Source organism: Oryza sativa, chromosome 9, assembly GCF_034140825.1.
Source record: "Oryza sativa Japonica Group chromosome 9, ASM3414082v1".
In the NCBI taxonomy this organism is placed as follows: domain Eukaryota; kingdom Viridiplantae; phylum Streptophyta; class Magnoliopsida; order Poales; family Poaceae; genus Oryza; species Oryza sativa.
The window spans coordinates 17,686,782-17,699,152 of NC_089043.1; positions in this window are offsets into that span (position 1 = coordinate 17,686,782).

Sequence of the window (12,371 nt, forward strand, 5' to 3'; positions counted from 1 at the left end):
GGCCAAACCTGAAAATATGGGCAACAGACATATTAGGCCTAGGCCAAAAAATATGCCTTCGATACCCTTTAAAAAATGACGCATGTAACATGCTCCCGAGTAATAAATCTTCCGGGTAATGTAGACCAAGTGCATCTCATCCGAGTGGCTTATGGTCCAAATAGTTATCCCTCGTGACGTATAATGAAGTAAATATGATAATTGAATTCCGACTAGCGCAAATACTCAGCCAATGGCCCTCATGGGAAACAATGATTAATCCAGACCTTGGATGTAGGAAATAAACTTACGACTATAAATATGTGTCGCATATATCCCAGATAAGTCCAAATTGAGGGTATGATCCTTATGCTTAAGTTGATAAGCCCCTGAACATATAGCTTGTCATTTTGTCGTAGTCGAAATTATCCATTGGCAATAGCTTATGCAATCGGCATAGAAGCAAAATGACCAATCATGAAGATGATATCGCCCATCAGAGATGACGAAGATGTCGGTAATGGTAAAGACAATGACACCAATCAAAGGTGATGAAGTCGTGTATCCGTGGAGGCGAAAAAAACCAGTCGGTAGCAGACGAATCCGCCAACAGTAGAGACGAAGGCCCCTAGCAACGGCGACAGAGTTATGCAGCCATGACAGCGAAATAATCAGTCGGCGACAGATGAGACGGCCGGTGAAGAATATGAAGAAGCTCATTAGCAGCAACACAATTAGCCAATCGTGAAGATGATAACATCAGTCGATGGCGACGAAGGCAAGCCAATGATAAAAAAGTAAACGCCCATCAACGATAATAGTTAAATCCACCAATCATTGAAATGAAGAAAACAATCCGCGACGGCTGTCGCAACCAGCAGTAATGACGACTGGCAGCAGCAGAGACGATCGACTATGATGACGAAGTTGCCCATCAATAGCAGTGGAGTAGGCTATGTTGAAAAGGCTTGACAGGATGTTGATGAAGATGATGATGCCGGTGATCTAGTCAATAGCGGTGTAGCAGCCGATGATAATGACAAAGACGCTCATCAATGTTTGCGTAGTAGGTCAACCGTGAAGGCGAAATACTAAGTCGGCAATGACAGAAGCAACCAGAGGTGAAAACGTAGTCACCCATTAGCAACGGTGGAGACGTCAGGGCCGATGAAGTAGAGGTGTTGGTGATGATGTCAGTGACAATAATCCATCAAACTGTTGAGAAGATATGGAAGCTCGAGTAGTTTCCTTGATGTGAGGGTGTTCATAACGAAGACTGATGCAACTCCCCTTGATTTATAAAGATGGCAGTAGAACTTGCTGTTGTAGCTGTTGCAGATGCTTCACTTGGAGGAAAGTAAATGATGTTGTCCAGCTCATCAAATCTGAGTTGATTGGTTGATAACCCCAAACTCCTTAGGCCTGAACTTGGGAAGTCCAGAAGCCAAAATTGCCGGTGAAATAACTCAGGTCTGAAGTAGAGCGCTTGCTCTGAAGTGAAAAGAAAACTTATGACTCCCGAAGTAGATTCCATAGAACTCGTTGGCTGATTCATGAATTGATTGCTTCATCTTGACATAAAGCTTGTCGAATTTTGAGCCTTGTATTTGTGTAGCCCCGACTCTTTGGTTAGTTGGGAAACAACTGAACATAGAGTCGAGAATTGTAGCTTCTTGTCATCGAGTAGCTATCTCTTGAGTGAAGTCCGAGTAGAAATCTTGAAAATTGGAGAACCACTTGTTGTAGTAGAATAACACGACATCGAATATGGTGGTGCATGCCAAGATGTCGAAGCTCTTGGAGACGTCGTGGTTGGTGAAGTAGCAAAGCTTGCAAAGTAGAGGAAATAGAGTTTGCTGGTGCCGAAGACAATGAAGATGATGTCGCTCCACCATGGTGACAAAGTTGCATAGCCGTGATGACGTGAACATGAGTCGGCGACAACAGAAGCAAACCGGTGGCGAAGATGCGCCAGTCAGTGATGGCAAAACCAGTTGGCGACAGAAGAAGTAGATGGTGAAAACAAAGACGTCCATGAGTGGCAGCATAATAGGGCAGTCATCCAGGCGGAGACACCAATCAGCGGCGGGGAAGGCAAACTGGTGATGACAATAACGCCAGTCAATGGTGACGAAGACGCGCAGCCGTGGAGGTGAAGAAACAAGTCAGCGTCATACAAGATGGCCAGCAATGAAGATGAAGGCGCCCAGCAGTGATGACGGAGTTGTGCATCCATGGCGGCGAGATAATCAGTCAGCAACAGACGAGAGCGGCCGACGATGATAACAATGACGCCCATCAACAGTTGTGGAACCATGCACCCGTAGCAGCAAATGAACCACTCGGTGGCAGACGAGGCGGCTAGCGATGAAGATGATGACGCCAACTGACGATGACAGAGTCATGCAGCCATGGAAGTGAAGACGATAGCACCCATCGGCGGTGACGGAGGCAAGCCGGTAGTGAAGATGTAGTCGCCCAGCAACCACGGCATAATAAACCAACCATGACAGCGAAGATACCAGCGGGCAGCGACAAGGAAGCCGGTCAGTGAAGACGTAGACGCCCAACAACGACGGTGTGACCAACCAACCGTATAGGCGGAGACACCAGTCGGTGACGGACGAGGTGGCCGGTCGGTGAAGACGTAGACACCCAACAACGGCGGTGTGACCAACCAACCGTATAGGTAGAGACACCAATCGGTGGCGGACGAGGCGGCCAGCGGTGAAGATGATGACGCCAACCGACGGTGGTGTGACCAACCAACCGTATTGGCGGAAACACCAGTCCGCAACAGACGAGGCGGCCGGTCGGTGAAGACGTAGACGCCCATCAACGATGGTGTAACCAACCAACCGCGAAGGTGAGAAAACTAGTCGGCGGCGACGAGGCGACCGGTTGGTGAAGACGTAGACGCCTAACAACAGTGGTGTGACCAACCAACCGTATAGGCGGAGACACCAGTCGGCGGCAGACGAAGACAAGCTGGTCGGTGAAGACGTAGACACCCAACAACGGCGGCATAATAGGCCAGCCGTGCAGGCAAAGACACCAGTTGGCGGCGGGCAAGGCGGCTGGTGGGTGAAGACGTAGACGCCCATCAACGGTGGTGTAACCAACCAATCGTGAAGGCGAGGACACCAGTCGGCGGCAGACGAAGACAAGCCGGTCGGTGAAGACGTAGATGCCCAACAATGGTGGTGTGACCAACCAACCGTATAGGCGGAGACATCAGTCGGCGGGGGATGAGGCAGCCGGTCGGTGAAGACGTAGACGCCCAACAACGGTGGTATGACCAACCACCGTGAAGGCGAGGACACCAGTCGGCGGCAAACGAAGACAAGCCAGTCGGTGAAGACGTAGACGCCCAACAACGGTGGTGTGACCAACCACCCGTATAGGCGAAGACACCAGTCGGCGGCGACGATAACAAGCTAGTGGTGATGTTCTGACTGATCCATTCCTGAAGCGTAGGAGATAAGCTTAAAGCTATGAATCCCCATTATGTATAACTGGATCTGGATCCTGCAGAACAAACATATAGGATGAGTAGTATCTGATGTAAATACAATAGTTGAGGAAAATTCAAGCATTTAAAAAAGTTTATAAATATGTATTTCTCCTCTTGTCAATTTTGATTTCCCTGAGTAGATGACTCATTACGTTTAAACACTCTGCCCGACTAGTGATAGCCCCCACGCATCGGGAGTCGGCCAAAGCACTTCCTAGACATGCAAATGAGTGACATAAGTTCGTTATTAATGGAACAAAGTTTCACGGATAAGAATTTACTACTTGGGTACTTTTGCAATTGTTAAGAGCAGAAAATAAATTATCTTATCTCTATGCTTTTGATTTCTTCCGAGTAACATTTAGCACCTTGCGTTATACACTCCATCCAACGAGCCCCCGGGTGCTAGGAATCGGCCCAAAGGCAACTATCCATCGACAAACCAAACGGAAAGCATAGGGAAATAGAGATCCATAACTCGATAGGAACTTTTGCACCCGGATTATGTTGCAAGCAATCAAGATAAATATTATAAAAAGTGTTCAAAAATTTGATATGACATCTGTAGCCCATGACTCACTAGTCAACGGCGAACCGGCGAATCAGTTGATGTAGTGGGGCAGAGGAAAAGGAAAATATCATATAAAGAATAAAATAACGATGACTTAGCTTTGTAATATTCCCTCGGTGACAGCAGAAGTAGCCGAAGTGGGAACAAAGTAGTCCATCAATGGTGATGAAAACACCAACCGTGTATGCAGTTGAGGCAACCGGCGGTGTAGGTAAATAAATGCCCATCAACGGTGGTGTGACCAACCAGCCGTGTAGGCGAGGACACCAGTCGGCGGCGACGGAGGCAGGCCGGCGGTGAAGTCGTAGACGCTCAACTGCGGCGGCAAATAGGCCAGCCGTGTAGGCGGAGACACCAGTCGGCGGCGACGGAGGCAGGCCGTCGGTGAAGTCGTAGACGCCCAACAGCGGCGGCAAATAGGCCAGCCGTGTAGGCGGAGACACCAGTCGGCGGCGACGGAGGTAGGCCGGCAGTGAAGTCGTAGACACCCAACAACGGTGGTGTAACCAACCAACCGTGTAGACGATGACACCAATCGGTAGCAATGAAGTCGGTCGACGGTGAAACCAATCGGTAGCAGCCGTGTGCCTTGGAAGCAGAACTTTGGGGCCCGGGTTGTGCGGTCTGGCTTGGATCATGAGCGGTGGCCGGTGTCACACTGTGCATTATTAGAATTTACGTGCGCAGGTGTATAGCCAATAGTCATGGTCGGCGTTCAGCGGGGGCGATTCCCAAAATTAACCACCACTGCCAGCCGAATCCGTGATGATGCTTGCCGCGTGGCCACGACTCCGAAAATCCGACTGCCACGATATGACACGGTAGCTCCAGCGATACATGCATGCAAACAGATAGAAAATCTGGTTAGGATTAGGAAATTAATCCCTTATAGATGCGTGATGCATGCATTGATTAGGTAAATCGTGCATGTTGATTAATTTAATCAACTAATGCATGTGTTTTCTCCTGGTTGCCGGTAGTCCCGAGTGCAATCAACGACAAAAAAACTTTGAACGCAGTCCGGAGGCCGGCGTCACCGGTTCGAGCAACGGAACTCGTTGAGATTGATCTTAACCCTTCTACTCAAATTGATTCCATCGCACTTCTTAATGGGAAACACGGCGTACCCCTACCTAGTGCGCCAACTGTCGAAACAAATTTATGGAAATATGAAAAAGGGTAGCGCACGAGACCTAAAAGTGGATGGATGCGGAGACAATGATTTAAACAGGTTCAGGACCTCTCGATGAGAGGTAATACCCTACTCCTGTTTGGGGATTTGAATCCGCCGGGTGTAGTATTGATCTGACGATCATATGTGCTCATGCCCCCTAGAGGGCCTCCTGCCCACCTTATATAGGATGGGGGGTAGGATTACAAGATAGAAATCTTAACCAATACGGTATCGATTTCCTAAATCTACTTTACAATATTATCAAATCAGGACTTTAGGCCATTCCATAATATACAAGGAAACGTAATACTCAAGTCATGATCCGTTACATATTCCATAGATATGAGTTATCCCCTATAACTAGTCGGATAAGCATGCCATGAGGGTATGGGGTACCCATAATCTTCACATTAATCCAATGATCAATCAACTCAGTGCCAAAACCGATATCATGAGATCAACACCAAACCTGTGAAAGTTCACACAAATTAAACAACTATATATTATCTTTTAGTCTCCAAAATTGGCATAGTCTCCAAAACTAATATTTAACCTATAATTTCTCATATACTGTAGAGTTTCTAGCAACAAAACTATAACCATATGAAAATAAATTTGAGTAAATTTCACAAAACTACAGGTATTTTAACCAAATTATCACAAAACTATATATTTAAGGAGTTGTATCACAAAACTACACATTTAGCACTAAATTTATCACAAAACTGCAGATTTTAGGTTAGGTATCACAAAAATGCATATTTAATATTGAACTTATCACAAAACTACAACTTTTGGAGTTTAAATCCCTAGCACCATTGTTATGCTGGAGCTATAAACATTATTACTTTGTGATTAAATTGGTTCTAAACCTGTAGTTTTATGATAATTTAGTTACTAAACATGTAGTTTTGTGACACTTCATCTTAAATATGTAGTTTTGTGATAAATTTGGTGCTAAATGTGTAGTTTTGTGATACAACTCCTTAAATCTGTAGTTTTGTGATAGTTTGGTCATAGTATCTGTAGTTTTGTGAGATTTACTGAATAAATTTAAATGTCAATCTAATGTGTCGATGGTGGATACCCGTAGACCGGATATAGAAGGTATTGGGGTCCGTTAGTATGAGGATCTACGTAGTACGACATCAAGCAAACAAAAGACAAGGATTATACTGGTTCAGGCCCCTTGGTAGGTAATAGCCCTAATCCAGTTGGTATGGGATTATATGATAGAAACCACAGATTACAAAAGGAATAGCAGAATTTGACGATACCGATGAGACCGTAGTCGAGTTGGTCCGGCAAGATCTCCCGGCGACTTGGCTCCTGTGCGCTCCGGCTTCGTAGGCTGTGGTTGGTGTGTTGGCGGTGAGATTCGATCCGTTAGGTCCTGCCCAGGATGTCTCTTATATATCGGACCCCTCACGATATAGTAAAGACGCAGTCTTGTCCGAGTAGAATTCCTTCAATACGTAGATACTATCCCTATCACGTGATAGATTTCCTTAATGTATACGGAAACTATCCGTATACGCGCAGGTATACCATATCAGTATACAACGTACATCCAAGGGTAGAGGGTATACCTTATCCGTAACCCTGACAGTAGCCCCCGACTTCTGCTTAAATGAGCTCATGCTATCGATCACGACTTCGGATGTCAGAATTGTTGTCGTTCTCATCTGATCGATCTCGGTGTGAAAACCGTAGAGACAGAGAGCCATCGACAACACCGCGTGAAGTTCAACGGTCATGAGTGAATTTAAATTGAAGTCTGAAAACTACCGTGCGCAACGGACCCAGAATTTTCCGGCGGCACTCTCTCTCCTTTCCTTGGGATACGCACCGTCGGTAGTGCACTCATTTAAAGGGATTTTGGGGATCCATTTGAAGTCCGTTTGCCAGAAAACTCTCCTGCCTTCCAGCGCTCTTCGTCTTCTCCGCTCCCCGCAAAAAAGAAAACCCTAGCTCACTTCCTTCATCCTATTCTCCGGTGATCCTCCGGCGGCGATGGACCTTGAGAAGTCTTCCTCGAACACTGCATCCATGAAGAAGCTGCAGGACGACGGTGCCCTCCCCGGTCGTGCGGACCATGCAGAGGGAGGCTGGAGGTATGGAACCTGAACCCATCTTGGGCCGCATGGTCGTTGTCGAAGATTATGTTTCTTGTAGTTTTCTTGCTCCGCCTTCCAAGTTTCTTCTCCATGTTTTGAATTTCTACGGCCTTTCTTTGCTTCACTTGAACCCCAACTCCATCGCCTTTCTGAGCATCTTCTCTCATCTTTGCGTGGCCTACATTGGGGTAGTGCCTTTCCTTGACCTCTTCCATTTTTATTACGAACTGCGTTGGATGGAATCCAACAGGGTAGCTGGATGCATCGGATTCCGACTTCGGGATAGCCTGAAGTCGCGTTACATCCCCTTCAAGTGCCCCTCTTCTCGCAGCAAGTGGCGGACGAGATGGTTTTATCTCCAGATAGAGAACTCGGATCCCGTCCTTGTTAACCCAGAGGATCAGCCAGAAAAGGTCCACGAGTGGACCGCTAAACCCACCCTGACTCCCTCCCTCCAATCTTTTATTGACATCATTGATGATCTCCGGAAACGGGGGTTGTCGGGATATGAAGTCGCTGCCGACTTCGTAGGTCGGCGGATTCAACCGCTACAGGCCCGCACCCATCCGGCCTTCAATTACTCTGGGCCAGATGACGTGACCCGGGTCTCTCCTCGGGGTATTTATTCTCGCATTTCTAATTTTGTTCCAAGTGCATCTGTTTCTTCTGACTTATCGAGTTCTCGTTCTCGATTTACAGGTCTAGACAGTGACACTGTGGGGCGCCGCATCGGCCAGATAATGATCAGCGCACCCTCGGAGGCGGACGCCATCCCCGTCCCACTCTGCGACAAGGACTCGGCCGAACGCGCCGCCGCGATTAATGTGAGTGTACTCGATGATTCCTTTACATCTTTCTTTTCGAGACCACGTCGTGACTTCACGTTGTGCAGGCTCTCCTTCTGACGGACGCCATCGGACCACTTGTAGATCACCAGGCGGCGACGTCTTTGAAGGAGGGCGTCGCCAAGTAGGCATCAGACGCTGTTGCTGCCACCACAAGTGGCAGTAATGTTCCGAAGACGAGGAGGATGTTCTCCTCCGTGCTCGGAACCTGCCGGAAGGCAACGAGCCCAGCGGTAAGGTTCTCTTTCGTCCTTGAGTGTGTAGTCGGAACGACTTAACCTCACATCATATCATCTTACTCAGGATTCGGACGCGTCACTACCACCTCAGCGAAAGCAGAGGTTGGTGATGGTCGGCGAGAAGTAAGTAAATGTCTTTGAGGTGTTTTTCGCTCTCTAAATTTTGATCACCCAGCCTCATGGGGAAGAGAAAAAACCTTGGCAGGATGGCCCAGGCGAAAGCGGCGCACAGTGGGGCTGACATTGCTTCCAGTGCATCCCCTGCGGCTACCTCAACGGAAGTTGTGGTTGCTACTAAGGACAAGGTGGCGGCACCGAATAGCCCTGTCATCAGCCTCGCGTCTACCCGGCCCCTGTCCGCCGATGCCATTACCTGGGGGAGCTCCAAGAAGAGATGGAGCGCATCCTCCAGGCTGGTGCTCGCGGTGTATACCGCGAGATCAAGGAGGCCAGGGCAGCGGCGTGTTCGGCAAACCGGCGCGCCGACAGGCTGGCGCATGATCTGGCGGAGGCCCGGGAAGACCTCCAAAAGATGAAGGAGTTGGTAGCTGGCAACGAGATGCAGCGGCGCGGACTCGAGCACCGGATATCGGAACTCGAGGGCCATATGACAGACATCCGAGGTTCGCTGCGGACATCGTTCACCGGCCTGCACCAACTCGCCAGGGAGTGCGGTGTCATGGCTTCGATCCCGGCATACCCTGACGAGTGGTCGCTGACGTCATCGCTCGCGGAACTAGCTAAGGCGATGGAGGTGATCCCCTCCAAGCACGCGGCCAGGATTCGCGAGGAGACGTCTAACGGCATCTCACCGGGGCGTGCCATGTCCTCGTGTGTATGAGGCTGGCGCACCCCGACATAGACCTTAAAGAGGCTTTGGATCGGGGGTCGCCAATGACGCTCGCAAGGACACGATGGAGGAAGTCGGTGACTTGGGGGAGTCCGTCCTCCCCTTTTTTGAAGAGTAGGACTTTTATTTTCCTCTGTACTCCTTAATCTACATGCTGTAAAACTTCCTATGGGTCCGAACTGCTTTTATTTGAACAGTTGTTTCCCTTGTTTCCTTAGCATGTGATCCTGAGTACCTTTATCGTTGTAGATACGTTGATGTCGAGGATGTCCAGCAGCACGGGCAGCCCGATACGCCGGTTGTCGTTCCGGCGCTCACGCTTGAGCCGCACGCGCTGAGAGTGGAAATTAATCAAAGCCCGTCCGCAGAGACGAGCATGGCGATGACATCCTTAGGTTTGCGTCTTGATTTCCTTCGCTCCTTGTGTTCGGATTGACTTAATTAGCTGTGTTCTTGAAAGAGAAGAGTAGCTTGACTTAGTCCTTTCCGTGTTGGGCAGATTTCGAGAACGTGTTGGCTGACCGAGATCATCGAATCCAGTATTGGAAGACGAAACTTGAGGTGGCCATACTCGAAAAGACCATCCTGGAGGCAAAGAAGGACCAGGCCGTGGAAACCCTCCGAGGTCGCGAGGTGTGGTTCAACTTGTACCTCAAGAGTTGCTGCACGGCCATGGCGGAAGTTTGCAGGGAGCTCCGAGTTCCCTGCGGAGATCCCGAGGAGTCCACTGCTGGTTATATCTCGTGGATGAAGGGGGCCTGCGCACAGCTCGAAGGGATTGGCAAGCGCATCGACGAGCCCCTGAAGCAGGAGTGCCGTCAAGCGAGCCGCTACGCCGGGGGACATGTGCTGGCTTGCATCCGAGATCACCGCCTGCAGATGCACCTCGAGTTCCTTCACGAAGGGTTCTCTCGTTCTCGGAGGACACCCGCGGAGATCGACGGTCTTGCGCAATCGATGGTGCCGCTTGCCGAGAAGGTTTTCTGCTCCATGGATTGGCGTTGGCCGTCCTGGTAGCTTTTGTATCCTGTAGAAAAATATCTCAAGAAAGCATGTTATACTTTGAAGTATTTATGACTTGTAAGAAATCCTTGCAAAATAGAAATGAAGTCTATCTAACTAAGTTTTCTTACTCTGGGTATGTTGTGTATGAGTGTTTTTTTCACTTTATGACTTCGGTCAGTCACTTGAGCCATACACTCTCCCTAGCCCCCAGCCTTGTCATCGGAGAATCATTCTCGGAGGATAAGGCTCTTGGACCCTTGACCAGCCTTGGTTGAAAAAGTGTTGACCCTAGTGTGACATGAGTCTGTCGTAGACGCAGGTCTTGATCCCTTGTAGCACTATGTCGTTTGCCCTTTGGACTTGCCCATTGCTCTGAGGGTGAGAAAAAGAGGCGAAGCAAATTTTGACTCCCAATCCAATGCAGTAATCCTGGAAGTCGACACTGATGAACTGGGAGCCGTTGTTTGTTATGATGCGGTGAGGCAATTCATATCTACAGAATATCCCTTGATAAACTTGATGGCATTATCGGCCTTAATTTCCCCCGTGGGCGTCGCTTCAATCCACTTGGTGAACTTGTCGATGGCCACAAACAGGAACTTGTAGCCGCCCTGTCCTCGTGGGAATGGTCCGAGTATATCGAGCCCCCAGCACGAGAACGGCCAAGTAAGAGGGATAGTCTGGAGCGCTTGCGCTGGCAGTCTTATGTGTTTGCTGTGAAAATGACAAGCTTCACACCGCTGCACCATGTCGCAGGCGTCTTTGAGCGCGGTCGGCCAAAAAAACCCTTGTCGAAAAGCTTTTCCTACCAACATCCGTCCGCCGGTGTGTGACCCGCAGATCCCTTCATGTATGTCCAGGAGGAGATGTTTGCCGTCGTCAGACGAGATGCATTTGAGAAGTACTCTGTTTGGTGCCTTTTTGTACAGATCGTTGCCGATCATACGATAGATTTTGGCTTGTCGAGTTATGTTCTCAGCTTCTGCATCGTCTTCGAGCAACTCGTCGCTACTCAGGAACTTGGTGAGTGGGGTCCGCCAGTCGTCTGTGGTCTCGATATCGGCAACGACGTGTTCCTCCTCTGTAGCCCCCAAGCTGATGTCGGGGACAACCGTGCTACCATCATCGCTTGCCTCTTTCACCGATGGCTTTATCAGGATGTCCAGAAAAAGTGCCAGGTTCGAGTGGCTCTCATCGGGACGTCGTCTGGTTCGATGTTGTCCTTACGGTATACGTGTCGGACCTCGATCCCATCAAACCTCTTCTCTAGCTTCCTGACTTTTGCGAGGTACTTGGATAACTCAAGGTAGAGCACTTGTAGTTTTTGTGCACCTGGTTCGTGACTAGTTCTGAGTCCCCTTTCACAATTACTCGTTTAACTCCGAGTGTGGTGGCTGCTGCTCTTATCCCGGCAAGTAGTCCTTCATACTCGGCTGTGCTGTTGGTCGCCCTGAAGTTGAGGTGAATTGCATGCTTGAACTGATCTCCCGAAGGTGATGTCAAGATGAACCCTACCCCTGCTCCTTAGCTGTTGAGTGCGCCGTCGAACACCATTGTCCATGTTTCGCTGTCCGTTGGACTGTCTGACCTATTCTCAGGCATAGTCCAGTCGGCTACAAAATCAGCGAGAACTTGGGACTTAATAGCTGTTCGTGGCACAAAGTGGACATCAAACTGGCTTAGCTCGACTACCCATTTCACAATACGGCCGACAACGTCTTTGTTTCTCATGACTTCTCCAAGGGGGAAGGAGGAAACAACTGTGACTCTGTGGGCTTGAAAGTAGTGGCGTAACTTTCTTGATGTCATAATTACTGCATAAAGCAGCTTTTGGATCTATGGGTATCTTGTCTTCGCGTCGTGGAGAGCTTCGCTGATGTAGTAAACCGGTCTTTGCACCTTCTCTCTTGACAACAATCACAGTACTCACAGAATATGGCGTGGCAACGATATAGAGGAATAATTCTTCATTAGGTTGGGGAGCAGCAAGTACAGGGGGATTTGACAGGTAGTGCTTCAGCGCGATGAACGCGTCTTCGGCTTCCTGTGTCCACACAAATTTGTCTTGTTTCTTCAG